The sequence below is a fragment of the Lissotriton helveticus genome, chromosome 12 (genome assembly GCF_964261635.1).
Source record: "Lissotriton helveticus chromosome 12, aLisHel1.1, whole genome shotgun sequence".
NCBI lineage: Eukaryota > Metazoa > Chordata > Amphibia > Caudata > Salamandridae > Lissotriton > Lissotriton helveticus.
In genome coordinates, this window is record NC_136073.1 from 906,781,888 (window position 1) to 906,804,345 (window position 22,458).

The window sequence follows — 22,458 nt, forward strand, 5'->3', positions numbered from 1 at the left end:
CTGCTCCCCTTACCCCCACCCCAGCCTCCGCTCCACTTACCCCTACCCCAGCCTACGCTCCCCTTACCCCCACCCCAGCCTCCACTCCCATTACCACCACCCCAGCCTCCGCTCCCCTTACCCCCACCCCAGCCTCCGCTCCACTTACCCCTACCCCAGCCTACGCTCCCCTTACCCCCACCCCAGCCTCCACTCCCATTACCACCACCCCAGCCTCCACTACCCTTACCCCCACCCCAGCCTCCACTCCCATTACCACCACCCCAACCTCCGCTCCCCTTACCCCCACCCCAGCCTCCACTCCCATTACCACTACCCCAGCCTCCGCTCCCCTTACCCCCACCCCAGCCTCCACTCCCATTACCACTACCCCAGCCTACGCTCCCCTTACCCACACCACATCCAGCCCGAGTTCAGATGGGGGGGGGCTCCACTAAAGCCCCCAGTCCAACCACATCCCTGTAATAACTTGTAATACCAAGTTAATCCAATAAATCCAAGATAACTAGTTGAAGCAATAAGTAGTAGTTTATTCCATAACATATACCCACAACTGATCACAACAAAATACAAGACACATATCAAACTAACTGTTAAAATTCTGAAACATAGTAATGTCAAGAGGATTCAAATAAAACAATGACTCTTTAAAAAAACATTACCATAATAATAATAACACATTTAAATACTACCTTACTACACATCCTCCTTTTTTGACACAATAAAAAACTAAGCCTTTATCACAAAGAATAATCTAATAAATAAACATTACCAATCACAAAAAATTACAAACAAAAAAATATAACGAGCAAAACTAATACAAACATTAATCCACGACGTACTCACAAAAACGTATTGGTACACTTCAAATTGTCACTCACAATAGTGCATCATTTATTTTCAAGAATAATACAGGCCCGTTTATTAGTTATTTTAATAAGAGCATTTTTGTTCCACCATCATGTGTCTTGTAGAAAAACAAACATGCATGAAACCCTTAAAACTTGAACAGGAGCAGAAAATTTAGACTGACCTTTTAACGCTTTAATAGGTTTTTTGATAATGACCCAATCTCCAGGATACAAACGTTTATCAAAGACATGCATGCATTTATCATAATTATGTTTATAAATTTCTTTTTTTCTTTTACATGGTCCCTGATTTTATTCAAATCCACAAGAGCTTGTGTGGATTTCTCAAGCAGGATTAAGTTTAGAAAAAGGCATGCAACCCCTTAACACACTAAAAGGAGAAACTCCAGTTGTACTATGCAGTGTGATATTGTAATTCAAAACTTTCTAAAATAAAAAAGAAGGAATGTTCAAACAATTTGCAACTGCAATTTGCACACCTTCCTTAAGCAAACAATTAGCACGCTCAACAAGTCCATTGGGGAATGGACTGTACAATGCAACTAATATATGTTTGACATCTAAACTACTCAAAAATGTGTCTATATCGTAAGCAGTAAAATGTGATCTATTATCCGTTACAATCTCCTCAACGGCAACATATGGCGTCGGAATACCTGCTCCGTGCTTAATAGGTATTTATAGACCCAGAACTGTCTCCAAACAGCATTACCAGACGTAAATGTAAGACCCGCGGCTAAAACCTCAAAATGGCGGCGCCCGAGATGTAATACTTCAATAAATACGGACCTACGGGGACTATATGGCATCCGCCCTCAGGCTCATTGAGGATTCGCACAAGATCAGACGAGCTGCAGAGGAGGAGACATCGTCCCTGACAACGTACACCGGGGGCTGTGAGTAACGGGTGCCTGCGTTCCAGCGAGCGCTAATACTGGACAAAATGGCGGCTCCAGTGACCCGCAACAGATCGGAGCGTCTCCGTTGCCTGTGAAGAACGCCAACATACGGGTGCACGGAGCGACGGGTAAGCACACAGACCGCTGCCGTTCTGGTGGCCCTGTGCAGAGGACTTGCCCCCGCTGCACCAGTCGAGGCTGCGTTAACCATAAACACGCGGCGCCACTCTCACTGCTGCACTGTACATGCATCAGGCGGCGGCGGGGCCCTCATGAACCACGAAACAGCATAACGTGCCGACCCTGAATTGAATTGTGGCCCCAGGTGATGGCAGTGTTTAACGGTGCACACTATGCACTGCGCAGGAAGACGCCACATGCATGCTTACTGTGGATGAGGCAGCGATTTACATGCAGTGTGCCGCAGATCTAGATCGGCTCTGATGGGTGTGCGCAGGGTAGAAAGGAACGTTTTGTTGACACCTACATTATGCTGATGCCTGACTGTTAACACCAGCGTTGTGATGTGCCGCTTGATGCTCGGGAGCCGGTAGACCTACAACAGGAAGTGCAGGGGGGCGAGCTGCCTATGATGGAGTACAGAATCGTGTGAATTGCCACTGCCGACGACGACGCAGGTGAGGCCGCGCTGGTGTGGGCTGCTGCAAGTCCGAAACGACCTTTGAGGAAGCATTACCGTGGTACTTCGACTAGACACCCACGGACCCTGTAGCCGGGAACACCATCACTGCGACTTTGCTCCGGGAGCCCGACTGCCACCGGATGACCACGACGACTCGGAGGGGGCGAGTGGAACGCACTGTCCCACATGTAAACTGTGGCACACCGACCTCAACTGACAAGATGGGAAAACCGGAGAAACAGCAAACAAAACTACAGTTCGAAGCGAAAAAATAGACCAAAGGCACAACTAACATGTCCGACGCAGTGGACGATAAAGTTGCTGACGAGGGTGCTGGCATGGAGGGTGTGTTACGCGCCATACAACGCAGTCTGCAAGAAATGAACGGAAAACTTGACACTCTCACGCAAAGAGTTGACCATATGGCCGCAAAAATGGACAAACATGGGGAACGACTGGTGGAGGCGGAGACGAGAATCTCTGCGGTAGAGGACACCTCCAGTGCCAACGCCAAGACCTGCGCTGCTATGGAAAAAACAATTGAGGCACTGCGCAACAAGACGGAGGACTTGGAAGCGAGGTCTCGACGCAACAATGTGCGCATAGCTGGTCTTCCGGAATCGACAAACACGGGGAAGATGGAGCAGTATGTGGAAGCTCTCCTTAAAGAAATTTTTGGGGAAGAGGAGTTCTCGTCTGTGTTCCTGGTTGAGCGGGCTCATCGTTCCCTGGCGCCGCGACCAAAGCCAGGGGCTCCTCCACGCGTTATCATAGCTCGTCTGCTGAATTACAGGGACCGAGATGTAGTTCTTCGGCGGGCCAGAGAAAAGGGAGATATTGTTCACCAGGGAAACGCACTTGCATTCTACCCGGATCACACCATGGCTGTCCAGTTGGCCCACAAGGAATACCAATCGGCGAAAAAGAAGCTGAGAGACCTGGGAGTGGAATACTCCATGCTCTACCCGGCAAAGCTCAAGGTAACCAATGCAGGGCGCTCCACAGTTCTTCTCACGCCTCAGGCGGCTCATGAATACATCAAAAAACTGGGCAGATGGCGACAAACGCCGGAGCGGGAGGAACAGCACGACGACGAGGACTGAGAGACCCAGATCAGGTAATGGCGTTCCGTTGTTAAATCGGCAAGATCTGTGACTCTGATACTCTCTCTAGTATACACCACATGACAAAACTTGCTTTACTACACTGATGTACGTTATACGTGTGGGCGCTGGCTAAGCAGTCATAAACTCCACCACCGACGACAAAGCAGCGAGGCGGCCTGCTTGGCCCGATAGCTGGGGAAATGTACTGATACTTAGACTCACCATAATGCACTATCGCATGGTCAGTTAATTTTGGACGTAAATACGATGAAGGCATAGACATTAAATAACTGGCTTGGGTTGTGGAGTGGACAAGGTGCGACGCAACATTATAATTGCAACATCATAGAAGGTGGGCGGAGCAACAACCCCGAGACGTGTATGTCAGTTGCGGGCACACGGCTGGTTGTGGGGTGCTCTTGCAGACTGCTGGGCTGGGACTATGGAGGTGACAGCACTTGCATTTGCAGCACTATACACACGTTTGTTGATCGAGACACAATGCCCGTCCGCATCCACAATGTGGGTGTAGATGTGCGCACCTAGTGGACCCCCTCGATGGGTGTTCCCCAGCACAAGTTCATGTTACAGTTTAAAGGTATTTGGGATATGGCTTTGGCAGGGTTGGGTTGCTGAAGTGGGAGGTGGGAGGGGGGGATTCTTGGGAATGTTTCTTATCGATCACTGTGCCTGAGACGCACTGCAAACTCCAGTCAACATAAATATTGCAATGTAAATGTTTTCCTTGTTCTAGATGTTCTGAAACGTCATAGATTATTCAAGCTAGGGGGCTTCAAAGGGATGCGATATAACCATGTAACTCTCTAATGTGACGAAGGCAGCACAGTTACACCTACTCACCTGGAATGTTAGGGGTCTAAACAACCCCAAAAAAATCCGCCAAATATTTGCACACCTTACTAGACTCCAGGTAGACATCGCATTTCTTCAAGAGACGCACATTGCGCCTAACGCACAAGTCACACTAGGTACGCGTTGGGCTGAGTCGGTCCACACTTCCAATTATTCCTCTTAAGCACGGGGAGTTAGTATTCTCATACGTAAGGGGGTCAACTTTAAGGTCTCAAAAGTGCTCAAGGACACAGAGGGCAGGTACATGATAGTGCTAGGCCTCCTTCGAAATCAGAGCATAGCTCTAGTTAACACATATGGCCCAAACACGGATGACCCGGGGTTCTACACTAAACTATGGCACGCTATCTCTGACATTCACGTGGGAAACCTTGTCTGGGGAGGTGACTTTAATATAGCACTGAGAGATGGCTTTGACCCCTCCCCAAACACTGTGGAACCACACAAACGGGCATTGGCAGAATTACAAGATGCAATTGCAGATCTGCGACTACTCGACCTGTGGAGAACGCGACATCCAGATCTACTGGAGGCTACACACATAACTGCGGCTCACAACAGCTGGTCAAGAATCGACTACTGGCTGGGGTCAAGTGAGGTCTCGCTATGGACCTTCTCCATACAGCACTTACCACGCACACTATCCGACCACAACCCAGTGTTACTCTCCCTGCAACTGCCGCACTACACCCCCCCTTCACCTGGAGGTTTAATGCCACGGCACTGCTGGACTCTGTTTACACTGACGCCATTCATACCGCCATAGTAGACTATTTTGAGCTTAACGCTCCTACCGCGGAAGATATGGGACTATTGTGGGACGCATTCAAAGCGACAATAAGGGGAAAATGTATTAGCACCACAGCGGCACCACAGCGGGAATCCTTAAAGATATCGGACGCCAATTGAGCATCCGGGAAACTACACTGAGTAACCTGGAGAGACAATATGCGCACACAAGTGACCCCACCATACTAGGAGAGATAAAAACGACCCTGACAGAGCATCAGGAGTATGCTGCTGACGAAATTAAATATGTTTCGAAACGCGGGATAGCAAGAGCATACGGGGAGGGAGGTAGACCAGGGAGAGCCTTAGCTCAAAAGATATGCTCCGGACATGCCCCACAACACATTCACACGATTAAGGATTAAGTAGGCACGACTAGATATGACATGAAGGGCATATTACACGAATTCCAAAGGGCATATGGCCAGCTGTATGCCTCCCACCTGAATGTGTTGACTGCAGACATACTGGCCTACATGGAGGATGTGGAAATAGCGTGGCTCTCGGATGCGCACAGAGCATACTTGTCGCACCCCGTCACGGTCGAGGAAATCACTGACACCATCAAAGCCCTTCCTAACGGCAAAGCACCCGGCCCGGATGGCTTTACGAGCGAATTTTATAAAGCATTCGCGGACACACTGGCTCCACATCTAGTAAGAATGTATGGAGAAGCCCATGACAAGCAGGTGCTCCCAGCGTCTTGTTGCTCTGCTGAAACCGGGTAAAGATCAGGAATACAGCGATTCCTACCGGCCTCTATCACTTATCAACGTCGACTCCAAGATCATGGCGAGCCTCCTCGCGGCCCGGCTAAAGCCTTTGATGCCGTTGCTGATTAGGCCGGATCAGTCTGGCTTCATACCGGAAAGGTCCACAACACACAACACGCGAACGCTTTTTGCGCTATCTCATTACCTGCAGCCAGATACCAAGGCGGCGGCGGTCTTATTAGATGCAGCCAAGGCCTTCGACACAATCGCATGGCCTTATCTCCACACAGTGCTTCAGCGTATGGGATTTCCAATAATATTTATGCAATGGATAAAAGTCCTATATACTGACCTCACGGCCCGTGTGAGAGTGAACGGTCATGTCTCGGACCCGATCAAGATATACAGAGGAACCAGACAGGGGTGCCCTTTGTCCCCCATGCTATTCGCACTGGTATTAGAGCCACTCGCGTGCAAAATTAGGCAGCATCACCATTACTCTGCTCTCCAGTTCCCCACGCGACCTCTTCACATATCTCTCTATGCGGATGATATGGTGTTGTATGTAAAAGACCCTGACCAAAATCTTAACCCTCTGCTCCGTGAGTACATAAAATTCGGGCAACACTCTGGCTTGCAAATTAACTGGGCAAAATCACAAATAGTAGCACTAACAGATAGCACCACCCCATTCCCACTGGATTACCCTCTAGAATGGCGAGACGACCCTACAAGATATCTGGGCATCTGGTACCACAGAGACCCCGAACTGGTCATCCGCACAAAGTATGGACGGGTCATATCAGAGCTAGAGGAGAAGGTGAGTCGCTGGAACAAGCTACCACTCTCATTGGCGGACAGAACTGCTATAGTCAAAATGGTGCTGCTGCCCAAATTTCTTTATCTGTTTAATAATATTCCTATTAAACCGCCGGCGGAAGTTTTCCGCAACATAAACAAATTGGTGCTCCGTCTCATTTGGGCGGGCAAACACGCCAGACTGGAACTGCAAACGCTGACATTGCCCTACGCGCAGGGAGGTTTTAAGGTTCCAGATTTTTTTCTATACTATCTCTGTGCACAAGCACAATTTGCGCATTACTGGTATCATGAAGTGCCGTTCATGTCGCACGTGGCAGTTGAAACGGGTGATGCTCGCCCTATCCCGCTATCGGCCATTTTGCCGCACAAAAGACCACCGCTACACTCACGTGACATAAACGATATTGATGCAACAAATGGGGCCTGGTATCAGATGAACAAGAAGGCGGGAAAACTGCCACTATATGCGCCGGCTCTACAGTTAGCACACCACCCGGAGCTTTCGGTCACACAAGAGGAAGTAGGCATGAAACTACTGCGACACGCTGGTATCGCCACAATGGGTGATCTGTATGAGGAGGGCAACTTTAAATCACTAGAACAGTTGAGCTATATTAGCAACCCAACACTGTTATTTAATTTTACCTATTACAGGTTGCAAAGGGCGATGAAAGAACTATACACCACCTACCCAGCAGAACCCCAACAAATGACCTCTTTGCAATACATGATAACGGCACCCAATGCAGCTCATATAGTGTCTAGACTATACACTAGATTACAGGCAGATATAGCAGGGAACACGGAGAAAGTGAGACACAAATGGAACAGTAGCATGGATGAACAAGTAACCATAGAGGAATGGTCCACGACATGCATGTTAACCAATATGCTCGCACCAAATGGCAACCTACGTATAATCCATTATAAATACCTGCATCAAATGTATTACACACCACAGCGACTCTTTAAATATGGTCTGTGTGCAGATTCCAGATGCAAACAATGTAAAAGGGAGGAGGCGGATTTCCTCCATCTTGCTTGGCACTGTCCCAAAATTAGAGCTTACTGGGCAGAGGTGACGAAGGCATTGAGTATCATGTTAGGGACACCAGTTGATTACACTGTGCGAGTGTGTTTGCTAGGTCTAGTCCCTCACATCCGAGCGAAGAAACGGAAATTCTGCGTGATAGCGCTACTGATGGCAAAACGCAGAATCTCGCTCCACTGGAACAGTGTTGGGTCTCCAAAGTTGCGAAACTGGCTTGAAGATCTGACCTACTGCAAGGGCACACTGGCGACCTATGAAGAAGTACTCCCTGCTAGCTCAAGGCCCAAAGACTATTGGTGTTATTTCATTGAGTATCTAAAAGCTAGACCACTGACAGACCCCGAGTAAATAATTGAATTATGATGTCCCCCACTATACAAGGTCATATAATGTACATATGTGAGGCGGGAGGGAGAGTGCCGTGGCGCAGTGATCACTGTTTGTTTGTTTTGTAGTTATTACAGATTTACTCCAAGAAAATTGGTTCCACCATAATGCTTTATCACTTATTTTTGTAATAAGAGACTTATCCTTGACACAGACATCATAAGCTTGCCGCCGGACCCCCGGGTTGCCGGACACAAGGCTGTGTTACTAGGTCAATGACCTACTAGTTCTAATTTCAATGCTATTCATGCCGCCGGCCTCAGGGTTGTAGGCGTAAGGCTGTGTAATGCATATACGATCGAATAAAGATGGTTGAACTTTAAAAAAATAAAATATATATATTTCTTGTCTGTATTCAAAGCAGAAAATGGCCCTGAAAAATCTAAGACAATTTTCTTCCAAGCACTGCTAGGCCACTGAACAGGACAAAGAGGAGAGTTGGAAGCTTTCCAATGCTTATCAGAACAAAAGCATTGGGGACACTTGTCAACATGTGTTCTAACTTGATTATCAATTCCCGGCCACCAATAAGTTTGTTTGATTTTATTGATAGCAGCGGTGGTGCCAGGATGCCCTTCATGAGCTAAAGTAATAATGGTGTCCCCAATACCTCTTGGTGGAACAAATTTGTCCTGACAAAGCAATATGTCATTAGAAAAGGACAATTCCGCAGCAATTTGAGTGAAAGTTTTTACTTCTATGGATAAATTCCTATCTATAGGCCAACCATTAATTACATATTTTTTTACATTTTGTAAACAGTCATCCTCTGCAAAATTGTGAATCCAATCATCCTGAGTGATCTTATAGTTTTATATAACATCTTCAATAGAATACACACACTCAAAATCATCCTCTGATTTGAATGATTCTTGCAGATGTGGAAGCGGAATTTGTGAAAGACAGTCAGCACGCACATTTTTGCCACCAGGAATATATTTGATTTAAAAAATAAATCCTTGAAGTCTTGCTAAAAGTCTTATGAGACGTAAAGATGCTCTATTAGACCAGCTATCGCCAAGCATGTAAATTAATGGTTTATGATTAGGGCTCCCGGTTTTCCGTTTAAATGGATTTTTACATATAAATACAGACGGAAAATGATTTTTCCGTTGTCTGTATTTATATGTAGAAACAGCAAAATGCTAGTAAATTTGACCGCGCTGCCGTGCTTCTGCCCAGAGTTGCCAAGCCCCTGTTTCTTTTCTTGCTGCCCCAGCCCTTCTTTTGAATTCGTCACTCCAGGGCTCCGCTGCTCGTGTGAGCTCTGAGCCAGCCCGTCGCCATTTCGCAAGTTAAGTGTTTTTCTGTGGCCTCAGGGGACAGATTAATGACGGCCTCACAGCGACCCAGGACACTACCCCTTGAATGCCCCTCCGCATAATGTCTGTCCCACTGCAGCTTCGGACTCTGGCTCCGGCCCCCCACCCCGTATGAACCGGCAGCACCAGGGGGGTTGGTATCGGTTTTTTGTTTGTTTAAAACAGCAATTAACGTTCATTGATGTGACCGATTAGGAGAACTGCAGCTCAGGGATTGTGCATTGTATTTTGCGAGCTGTGCTTTCAAATAGTCAAGATGATACATTTAATAGTTTTGTTAGTCTGGCCCTTGAAATAACGCTCAGTCCACATCCTGCCTGTTTTGTTCACCATTACTACCTGATAATTTACGCGCATGGCTATTAATGCTTCCTCAGACACCAGGCGTCCAGAGTTCGGGAAATGAACAGGGATGCGTTGCCAAGGAAATACCAGATAGCAGGATTAAGAAAAGACAACTCCATGACCTTTAATTCACCATAGTGAACTTATGATCCGATGTTTCTGAGGAGAGGTGCTGGTTGATATCTGTAGAGCTTTTGTGTTGTTCGTTAAAAGTCCAGAGGCCTTGTTTGTTGGTATACTGGCTGTGCAATACACCTGTGAACCGACACTTTGTGTGGGATATCGTCTCTCAAAAAGGGGCTTAAAAGCTCGAAATTACATCAGTAAATAGTAAGCAACATTGAACGCTGGTTGCCACCGGCAGTACTTTTGTCTTTTTTAATGTCAGACAATTTGGCCACAGAAGAAAGGAATGCATGGACACCACCAGTCATAGGTGTTCGAAAGGCAAAGGGTAGCCATAGCCAGATGGTTGCAGTTCAAGCTTCAGTAACACAGACAAAACAAATACAGCAGCGCTTTTACCCTCAAACCCCCCAAAAATGTCCCTCTCATTTAATCACATGGCAAATTATATTCACTGTTTGAAGCCATGTCTAAAGTGTTGTATAAATGAATGAATAGTTGGATGGTCAGTCGATCCATGGTGAATACACAGTTGACAAACCTTCAGCTCTTGTGTCCGTGTACAAGCAGTTGCACATGTGTTTTTTGGGACTGAAATAAATGTGGAAAAATACTAGCTGTAGCGTTGGTCTTACTTGTGGCAAATATAAATGTGGATAAATACAGAAGAAATGCCCCAAAAATAAATATTGATAAATACAGACGGAAAGGACCAAAAAATGAATACCATAACACCAGGAGCCAGTATACAACAAAAACTTTGTCCCCCCAAATGTAAGTTTTGAATTTTTCCACGGACCAAGTACATGCTAAAGCTTCACGCTCCATTGTGCTATAATTGAGTTCAGCTGAAGTTAAAGTGCGAGACGCAAATGCAATAGTACCTTCTTATCCATGAACAATCTGACTTAGAACGGCACCAAGACCTTTTGCGCTTGCATCTACAGTGATAATGCTCTGAACACCATACGTTTGATGGCAGGAGCATTAACAATTAAATCATTGACCGAAATAAAAGCATTTAGTGTTTTCATTGACCATTCAAATTTAGCTTGTTTTTTTAATAAGCTTCTAAGCGGTTGTACAACTAAAGCATACCCATGAACAAAGCGAGCATAATAGTCGCTTAACCCAAGAAATGCTCTTAAGGAATCTTTGTCAGCAGTACTATGAGCGCATTTCATTGCATCTAGTTAAGCAGTTTTAGGTTTAATACCCAATTCCGATAAATTATGGCCTAAATAGTCCACATTTTGAGAAAGTTGCATTTTTTTTATATTAACTGTCATGCCATGTGTTTGTAGAATATTCAAAACTTTTTTTAACAAAATATAATGTTGTTCTATATTTTCACAATAAGCAAGAATATCATCTTTAAAAGCTTAAATGCCGGGACAGTCATTAAACATTTTGTCCACTAGTCTTTGAAATATACTAGCAGCAGATGCTATTCCAAAAGGGAGTCTTTTGTACATGTAAACTCCAAATGGAGTAACAAATGTAGTGAATAGTTGAGATTTATCTGACAAAGGAATCTGAAGAAATGCCGAACGCAAATCAATTGTGGAAAAGAATTTACTAAGCAGGTTTAAAGTAGGATCTTGTGTTATGCTGTCAGAAACAGCTAAAACAGGAAAATCACCTAGAACAACAGGTTCTGGATGCCCTAGTTTAAGTATTATGCCTAAACTAGCTTGGTCACGCCAACCTAAAATGTCTCTACCATTTACAGCTACATAAAATTTAGTGTGAATAATTCTGTTCTTGAAATCAATAATATTGTTAAAATAGCCAAGCATAATGATGTTGTACCCACCAAATGCTTTAAGATTAACATCTGTTCACAATAACTTTGTGTTAGGCCATAAATGAACGTTACTTTTATCTTTAGGTTCTTTGCAAACAGTGAAAAAATGACCGATCTTTTTACAATTGTTACACCTTTTTCCTTGAGCTGGGCAGTTAAGGTTATTACCTACATGAAATTTAGAGCTGCACCTATAACAAAAATTATTAGGTTTTCGATCAACAAATTTCCTATCCTTAACACGAGTATTGACTGCATTAACATTGCATTCATTTCTGTCATTTGAAGATAAAGACATAACATTAGTAGTAGCAGCCGTTGTTGAAGATTCTGCAAAAAATTTTGATGAGGTGACAGAACATTCAATACTTCTGGCAATGACCATTACTTCATCTAGCGTAGGGTTTTTGCAAGTTAAAATGCATACCTGAATCTTTTTGTTGTAACAGTTGAATACCAACTGATCACGAAGCGCAGTGTCAAGATAAGAACCATATTCACATTTAGAAGCAAGTACTCGTAATGTGGCTAGATAATCCTCAATTGATTCCTCTGGCAACTGTTTGCGTTTCACAAATACATGACGCTCAACCATTATAGATGGTTCATCTTTATATTGTTTCCCAAGACGAGACAAAGCCTCAGTAAAAACATTCCATGAATCATCAGAAGATGAACTTTGAATAAGAGGTAAACTGTCAAAAAGTTGTTGACCTGAATCTCCAAGGTGATTAAATAAAATTGCCCTTTTTCTAGAAGGAGAATAATTAAGAGTGTCTATGGCTTCTAAATAGTTTGTAAAAACTCTTAACCATTTATGCCAGGGTTTAGGAGGCTTACCTGGAAATTTCAAGAAACACGGTGGAGGCAAAATACTGTAGTTTGAGTTGGTCATGTTAAATGAAGTAAAAGTACCAATAAAGGAAAAATAATATATTTAAAGATGTTACTTGTTAATTAATTAATAAAGAAAACGATGTTTAATATATTGGAATCAATATTTTCTTGACAGGGTTACACAGCTCGCTGTGAAGAATATAAAGTGCACTTCCTCGTAGTACAATAAATCTGTAAAAGTCTACTTGAGCCTTACCAATCTTCAAAGATGGCCGCCAAAGCGTGCTGACATCATCACATGGATTGAAACAATCCAAACATTAGACGTCATCTGCACGAGTTCAGCGAGCGCAGAGGGGAGCGTGAAGATGAAAGCTCGTCGAGCGCTGGAATGAATGTGCTTTTTGAAGCAGAACACAGCGCGTAACGATGAAGCGGTAAGAAGTTTTGTTAAACAGTTAACGATAACTCCGATGAATACCATGCGCAGAGATGGGCAAACAGGACAAAAGACAAAGTACTCACAAATCCACTGCGAAGATAGGCAATGTAGAAGCAAAGGTCACCAATAAAATCTGAAATACTTAAAACAATCTTCAAATGGTTGGTGGGCAGTGGCACAATCCAAAAATTTAGTGTAGGTTTCAAAATCCCAGTCAAAATATGTAGTAAATTGTAATACCAGGTTAATCCAATAAATCCAAGAAAACTAGTTGAAGGAATAAGTAGTGGTTTATTCCATAAAATATACCCACGACTGATCACAGCAAAATCCAAGAGACATCTGAAAGCTACTGTTAACATTCTAGAACATAGTGATGTCAAGAACATTCAAATAAAACAATGACTCTTGTAGTATGTCACTGTTATTGACACCATCTCGCTCATGTTCTGGACCGAGGTGTCACGAGAAATGTCTGCACGCTCTGTGCATTGTATGAATGCCATTCTACGTTCGGATGCAGGACGCGGCATGCCAGGACTCCAAGAACGTTAATCAGTTGTTGGAGGTCCTGGTGTGTGGCGTGAGCGTCCGGTCGTGGGTGCAGCGTTTCACATGAATAAATACTCCTCTCTTCAATTCCTGCCTCCGGCCTGGTTTACTTCATTTGGCGACAAGGAACTTACCACGCAGCTGCACCCACCGACTCACTTTTCTTTGGATTTGGCGGACTTCTCATCCATCGGAACCGTCCTCCTTCGTATTTCATGGGAACGGAATTCTTTCACCATTTCTATTTCTCTACTCTTCCTGTGATTGCAGTTCCCGTGATTCTTCAGGAGTTTCCGGTTCCTTGTATTTGGTGAGGCCCGCCCTACGTCACTGTTTCCCCTGTGCATTCGCCCTAGTTACCGGCCCACGTCATTGATCCCTCTCACATTGATCCCGTTTACTTCAACTCTTTAAAGAAACATTACCATAATATTAATAACACATTTAAATACTACCTTACTACAATCCCCCACCGTTTGGGAGGGGGGTTCGAACCAAGGGGCAGAGTGGCGGTCTAGAGCTGCCGGCCTTCTCTCCATTTGAAACCGACGCGGGGTCACGTGGCTCAGTTCTTATTAAAGAAGAGGGACAGTCTAGTGCTGCCGCCGTTCTCAACAGTAGACACCGACGTAGAACTCACGCTGCTCCTATTCACGTTGTGTTATAATTTTTTATTGACATTTTGAGAAAATTGCATCATAAGTACAATAAAGTTAATAATCTCCTATTCACGTTGTAAGAACAGGGGTGACGTTCTAATGCTGCCGCCGCTCTCTGCAGTTAAAACTGATGAAGGATTCGCGCTGCTCCTGTTCACGTTGTAAGAGCAGGGGTGACGTTCTAGTACTGCAGCCGGCCTCTGCATTAGAAACCGACGAAGGACAGGCGCTGCTCCAGATCACGTTGTACGCGCAGGGGAGACGTTATAGTGCTGCGCCGCTCTGTGCAGTGGAAACCGACGAGGGACTTGCGTTGCTCCTGTCACGTTGTACGCGCAGGGGTGACGTTCTACTGTTCGCCGCTTTGTGCAGTACAAACCGATGATGGACTCCCGTTCCTCCTATTCACGTACGCGCAGGGGTGACGTTCTAGTGCTGCGCCACTTTGTGGAGTAGAAACCGACGACGGACTCCCTTTTCTCCTATTCACGTTGTACGCGCAGGGGTGTCGTTCTAGTGCTGCGCCACTCTGTGCAGTAGAAACCGACGACGGGCTCGCGTTCCTCCTATTCACGTTGTCCTCGCAGGGGTGACGTTCTAGTGCTGCGCCGCTCTGTGCAGTAGAAACCGATGAAGGACTTGCGTTGCTCCTGTTCACGTTGTACGCGTGTTAAGGTAACAAGTTGCTCCTTCCCCTTTAAGAGCAACTTGTTATTTACGCATTTACTTTTTAAATACACCTCAAGCATGTCCCCGCGCTCTGTTATCTTTTGACTGTTCTGATGCTCTCATGTCTTCGCCGTTTCTGCCTACAACTGTTATCTAGGCAGTTACGACGAGGTCGCTGCAGCTGTCGGTTGTGGGCTTATTTACTCGAACCTTAGGATTTCAATAAACACTTAAATACTTAAGTGCAACGTCTCCTGAGCATTTCTACTTTCCACAACGCGCAGGAGTGACGTTCTACTGCTGACGCTGCTTTGTGCAGTAGAAACCGACGACGGACTCGCGTTGCTCCTGTCACGTTTTACACGCAGGGGTGACGTTCTAGTGTTTCCGCCGCTCTGCGCAGTAGAAACCGACGACGGACTTCCGTTCCTCCTATTCACGTTGTGCGCGCAGGGTTGACGTTCTACTGCTGCCGCTGCTTTGTGCAGTGGAAACCGACGACGGACTCGCGTTGCTCCTGTCGCGTTATACGTGCAGGGGTGACGTTTTTCAAGTGCTGCGCCGCTCTCGGCAGTTGAAACCGACGACAGTCTCGCGTTGCTCCTATACACGTTGTACTCGTAGGGGTGACGTTCTAGTGTTTCCGCCGCTCTGCGCAGTAGAAACCGACGACGGACTCCTGTTCCTCCTATTCACGTTGGACACGCAGACGTGACGTCCTATTGCCGCGCCGCTCTGCGCAGTGGAAACCGACGACGGACACGCGTTGCTCCTGGTCACGTTGTACGCGCAGGGTTAACGTCCTAGTGCAGCGCAGTAGAAACCGACGACGGACTCGCGTTCCTCCTGGTCACGTTGTACGCGCAGGGGTAACGTCCTAGTGCTGCGCAGTAGAAACCGACGACGGACTCGCGTTCCTCCTGGTCACGTTGTACGCGCAGGGGTAACGTCCTAGTGCTGCGCAGTAGAAACCGACGACGGACTCGCGTTCCTCCTGGTCACGTTGTACGCGCAGGGGTAACGTCCTAGTGCTGCGCAGTAGAAACCGACGACGGACTCGCGTTCCTCCTGGTCACGTTGTACGCGCAGGGGTAACGTCCTAGTGCTGCGCAGTAGAAACCGACGACGGGCCGCGGTCTCCGCTTCTCTCCCCGCCGAGGACGGAGCCGCGCGCAGGATGCACCGAGACATGGAGGCGGCGGCGCCCGGCCGCGGCAGGATCGCCGGCCTCATGGAGCTGAGGATCCCGCGCCCTCAGCAGCCTCTGGGGCCTGCTCACACCGGAAGGCCCCCGAGACCCTTCATGGGAAGGCCGGGCCCGATGCAGCCGCAGGGGCCCTTCATGGGAAGGGCGGGCCCCGTGCGGCCCCCGAGGCCCTTCATGGGCCCCATGGACTCCCCAGGGTCCTTCATGGGAAGGCCGGACATGGGCCCCAAGGAGCCTCACCGACCGTTCATGGAAAGGCCAGACATGGGCCCCTTCGACTCCCCAGGGTCCTTCATGGAAAGGCCTGACATGGGCCCCCTGGACTCATCAGGGTCCTTCATGGGGAAGCCAGGGTTGGGCCCTCCGCAGCCCAGGGCACTGAACCTTGGAGAGCCAGGATCGGGGTCCCAAGCTCTGAGCCCCCAGCAGCCCCTGGGGTCCTACAGCAGGGGGGCAGACCTGCAGCAGGGATACTGGGGCCCTTACAGCGCAGGACTGAGCCAGATCCCAGCGCAGCCCCTGGGAACCTACAGCAGCGAGACTGGACTGACCTACAACCAACCCCCAGGGCCTCCCAGCAGACCGACGGGGCTCAACAGTCACCTATCCACAGGACTCTACAACGGGGACTCACCGCTCAGCTCCTACCAGCCCCATCAGATGTACAGCTCAATGGCAGGATTGGAGCCACCGCAGCCGCACAACACGGAGCCAGGACCTGTTTATTCCTCCCAGGGCCTGGCTTACATCTCTTCTCTGAACCACAGCTCGACGTTCAAGCCGGGAGAGGATTCGCTGTCCAATCACAGGCATGACATTGGATCACCCCAGGAGATAATGGGCCCCAGGAGAGACCAATCTCCAGTGAGTGCGAGGCGCAGCACAGACCGGTCCCTCCTGAGGGTGGGTCGCAGCACAGACCGGTCCCTCCTGAGGGTGGGTCGCAGCAGAGACCGGTCCCTCCTGAGGGTGGGTCGCAGCAGAGACCGGTCCCTCCTGAGGGTGGGTCGCAGCAGAGACCGGTCCCTCCTGAGGGTGGGTCGCAGCAGAGACCGGTCCCTCCTGAGGGTGGGTCGCAGCAGAGACCGGTCCCTCCTGAGGGTGGGTCGCAGCAGAGACCGGTCCCTCCTGAGGGTGGGTCGCAGCAGAGACCGGTCCCTCCTGAGGGTGGGTCGCAGCAGAGACCGGTCCCTCCTGAGGGTGGGTCGCAGCAGAGACCGGTCCCTCCTGAGGGTGGGTCGCAGCAGATTTCGCTCTTATGGAGGAGTACATGATCGTAGCAGTTACTCTCCTTCCAGAGGGGGTCTTCGCAGAAGCCTCTCTCCTATGAGGACTGGGCACAGCAGAAGACTCTCTCTCCTGTCTGCTCAACGCAGAAGGAGCTCCTCGCTGTTGAGGAGTGGGCATAGGGTCTGCTCCCCATTGAGGAATGGCCATTCCAGAGCCCTCTCACTTACTAGAAATGAGCCCACCAAACGCCGTTCGCTAGCAAAGAAAGGTTGCAGTAAAGATCGTTCACGAACAAATATGAGGCATAGTAGAGACCGTTCACTTCTAATGAGAAGACACAGCAGAGGTCATTCATTGGCCAAAAAAGGGCACAGAATCAAACATTCACCATCAAAGAAGGGGCATAGTAGAGGACACTCTATTTCAAAGAATGTGCACAGTAAAGGACAGTTGCCTGCAAAGAAGGGGCACAGCCAAGGGCGGTCACCTGCAAAGAAGGGGCACAGCCAAGGGCGGTCACCTGCAAAGAAGGGGCACAGCCGGGGACGGTCGTCTGCAAAGAAGAGGCACAGCCGGGGGCGGTCGCCTGCAAAGAAGGGGCACAGCCGGGGGCGGTCGCCTGCAAAGAAAGGGCACAGCCGGGGGCGGTCACCTGCAAAGAAAGGGCACAGCCGGGGGCGGTCGCCTGCAAAGAAGGGGCACAGCCGGGGGCGGTCGCCTGCAAAGAAGGGGCACAGTCTGAGGCGATCGCCTGCAAAGAAGGGGCACAGCCACAGTAAAGGCTGCACGCCTGCAAAGAAGGGGCACAGCCACAGTAAAGGGTGCTCGCCTTCAAAGCACAATAGCAGTGGTCACTCCCCTTCGATGAAGGAACCCAGCCGGGGGCGGTCACCTGCAAAGAAGAGGCACAGCCGGGGGCGGTCGCCTGCAAATAAGGGTCACAGCCACAGTAAAGGGTGCTCGCCTTCAAAGCACAACAGCAGTGGTCACTCCCCTTCGATGAAGGAACACAGCCGGGGGCGGTCACCTGCAAAGAAGAGGCACAGCCGGGGGCGGTCGCCTGCAAATAAGGGTCACAGCCACAGTAAAGGCTGCTCGCCTTCGAAGAAGAACAGCAGTGGTCACTCCCCTTCGATGAAGGAACACAGGAGCGGCTGTTCGGCCTCAAGCAAGAGGCACAGCCACACTTCAGCAAGTTTGCCCAACCCAGCCAGAGAGAACAAAGTACGTGTGGAGGACACTGAACAATTTCGGCTTCGTAAATGTTCACTCGTCGTTCACAATTTACCACTCCAACATTCGCCAGAAAGCATTAAACAAGGCCTCCTGCAAATCTTTCAAAAGTATGGGAAGTTAACAATCATACATCCTGGTGATGCGAAACAGAGTGCCATTGTGACCTACACACGAACAAACCACTACCACAATGCTCTAGCTGGAGCCAAGAGAAAACGCCTCTTTGACCAGGAGTTAGAGGTTACTGCATGGAAGCAAAAGACCTCAACTAAACTCCATGTTGTTAACCTTTTGAAATCGATCGCACCTGATGATCTCGCTAGTATCTTCAGAAGTTTTGGTGAGATCTTGTATACTTCTATTGAACAACTGAAAGGGCCTTATAATGTTGGTGTAGTTCAGTTTGCTGATAACTTCAATGCCGAAAGGGCAGTTAAAGAGATGCATGGGAGACTACTTGGGAATAACAAACTCAAAGTGTTGTTTGGGAGATTGGACCCTTCAAACTGTGTCTGGCTTTCTGGCTTACGCAAGACTAAATTAACAGTGGAAAGTTTAATTGGCCATTTCAGTCAGTTTGGTACTGTCGTGAAATTGTTGCATAACCGCTTAAAGGGCACGGCTCTAGTTCTATACAATGACATTGATAGTGCCACAAAAGCCATAGATGGACTGAATGAAAAAGTTGCTGGGCATAGTCTTAAGGGAATATATGCGAGTAGCACGTATCAGTTAGAGTTTTGCCGTGCCATGGAGTCATCAGGGCAAGATGTTGGAGACTTTCTTCAGATTTTATCAAAAAGTAACCAAGATGTGTCTGAAGATTTAGCTGACGTGTACGATGAGGCCCAGATGGTAGCAGAAGCCAGTGATGAGGAGGTTCCTTTGGGAGCCGAAGCCAGTGAGGACGAGGCACTCTTATGAGCAAGAGCCTGTCGTGAGGAGGCGGCTGGTGTTCACAAAAGGGGGTGATGAATTGGCATAGCTATTGAGAGCGAGGGCAATTTTGATATAAGAGACTAAGTTGTGCTCTAAAGAAAAAACACTTTGCCATAACCCCTTCATCTCTATTTGGTTGCTTTGTAGTCTTAAGCTCAGTTGTTCCACATAATCTGCTTCAAAGAGTTTTTTCAAAAATGTACAATTGATTTTGTGCTGAGAAATGGGAGATGTAATTTTATGGTTGTTTATTCACTCAAAATGTAGCAGGGAAATTAGCTACTTTAGAAATGTTGTAAAAACGTGTCAACTTAATAAAGTGACAGCACTGGTAATCCATTAAATTGTAAAAATACGTTTGATAACATTTGTTATTTAATGTTTTCTACTGTTAATTTTAATAGTGGAGGTGACGTTGGATCTGCTTATGATCTCTTACCAACAGTCATGAGTTGTCATGGTTACCCTTTTTTACAATAAGATCAGTATAGGAAAAGAAGTAGCTTGTACTTTAACGCTGTTTACATGATCACTTGTTGACATTTTGCTTGCTTTTCATGTTGATATTGCAAACGCTGCAGCATGCTTTTGGGATGTGATTCAAAGTAGCCTTTTGTGTGTAGAGTTCTCTATGCACACACAGAGAGAACATGCTTCAGTTGTTCTCTGCACAAATCGGAGGGGTTACTACTTTTATATCTCAGTGAACTTTCTCTTTGTAGTTGGGACATTGCCCTGTCCGGAGAATGATTTTTGAAAACTATCAATAAGATGCTGTATTCATAGCAGACCATTGGACCAAATTAGTCCGAAATAGTCAAATGTGATGTTCCTAAATTTAGAGGTTTGACACAATCTTCCCTCTGTCCCAAAACCACTTCACTGCACCACAGCCTGTCATTTCTACCATCAGTCCTCTAAATAAATGGGAAACCCGGTAGAAGCAAGTAGTTTATTAATATATAGGGTTTTGGGTAATATAAGCTGTAGACCCACATCTGAATACACATGGAATGGCTTATGCACCGGGCATGTGCCTCACAAACAAAGGGGAATTCGACCGTATTTGTCAAAAGGTACAGTGTTATTCACAACAACAAGAAAGCAATCCATATCCCTTTTGTGCTTCACTCGCCTACTAAAGCATTTTTAAGCAGATCAAAACATACCCACATAAATAGTCATCATGGACATTCAACACCATGATAAAATAATTGTCTTGCTATAGTTCAAGGAAATATTATTTATTATATGGTTAAAAAGTGCACCACTTACATATGTTAACACATTTAATAATGAAAACTACCCGTTACATTTATATAGCATTCAAATACAAAAATCATTTAATCGCCCTGTTCTTTACTTTACAGTCCACTTTTTGTTTAAAAAAGGGAGACGAGTTCTCAGTTCCCCAGTTTCAGTAAGAAATTATACAGAGCCAGAACTGTTGTCTGCTCCATTTTCCAGTGGAGTTTCACTGATCAGGAACACATTCTTCCAACCAGGCATGCCAACCAAAAAGTGGATTGTAAAACGGCAAACAGTGGGAGGCTTTGTTGCGTTATGTGGAACGGATATCTGTCCTGGTTCTGTAGGAAGATTCAGTTGTTTTTTTATAGCCATAGTTGATCTTAACACAGAGCTGCCATTTCAAAGAAAGCATTCTAAGGGTGAAATTTATTGACCTTAAATACACCTCCAGTACCATATGGGGCGTTGTATAAGGTCCCCAGATGTAGTAGGAGTGTGATGTGAATGATTTAGCCCCATAAGTAATTAACCCCTTCCATGCTCATGACGGAACGGTTCCGTCATGAGCGTCGGTTGAGCTGTGCTCATGACGGAACCGTTCCGTCATGGTTCCATAAGCCCAATGGAACGTTCAGCACAGCGCGGAAATTCGCGCCGCGCTGAAGCGGTTAAAGTGAACCAATTGGCAACACTTGTGTTTACTAGTCTGATGTTCAGACCGGACTGATAACCTCTCCCATCTCTGTTGAAATTGTAGGATCTGTGAGAACTAGTAACTCATCTTTGTTGTATAATATGTCCTGATGAAGGTGGTGTGAACCATATTTACTTTCACTGAAACGCTGAGTCAATAGATTTTTAACTAGTGCATTATTGTAAATAGGAAATTGTGTATTTGAATACTATGTGAATGTAACAGATGTTTTTAATTATTGAATGTTTTTAACATATGTAAGTGGTGTACCTTTTAACCATGTAATAAATATGTCCTTGAAGTATAGCGAGACAGTGATTTTTCTAAAGATGTTGCATTTCCATGATTAGTATTTATATGGGTATGTTTTGAACTGCTCAAAATGTTTTACTTGGTGAGTGAAGCATAACAGGGAAATAGATTGTTTTCTTGTTGTTGGGAAAGATGCCTCAAATGTAAGTTTAAAGCTGAGCAACGGACAAATGTACTAGCAGAAAGCAAAAGAGAATGACATGCTGGCCACTTGTATACATGCTTGTAGGTGGTCCACGGAGATTGATGACCAGATGTAGCAAGCTGCCACCCCGTATATTTTACCACTACTCTACGACCAGTAATAGTGTTTTGTAAATTTACCTAGGCGCTTCTGAAGTGTTACTGTTCTACATTTTTTTTAACCATTATAAAATTATGAATGTATTGCACTTGCTTCCCAAACTTGTAGGTGCTGCATCATTTCTACATTTCAGCAAAAAAGTAGTTTCTAGTTCAAAGTATCAAACGTTTCTAAAAAGTGCACAACGTATAATTTTGCACAGGGGCAGATACAGTGCAAAAGTTTGCAGGACTCCTCTTAGTTGCAGATTGATGTCTGTAAGTGTTGACTAGATAAAACTTTGTAGACAGTATTCATGTTCATTCAGATGAGAAAACCGTGAAATCATTTTACAGAATGTGCCACATGATGTAGCACAATTTGACTCTTAC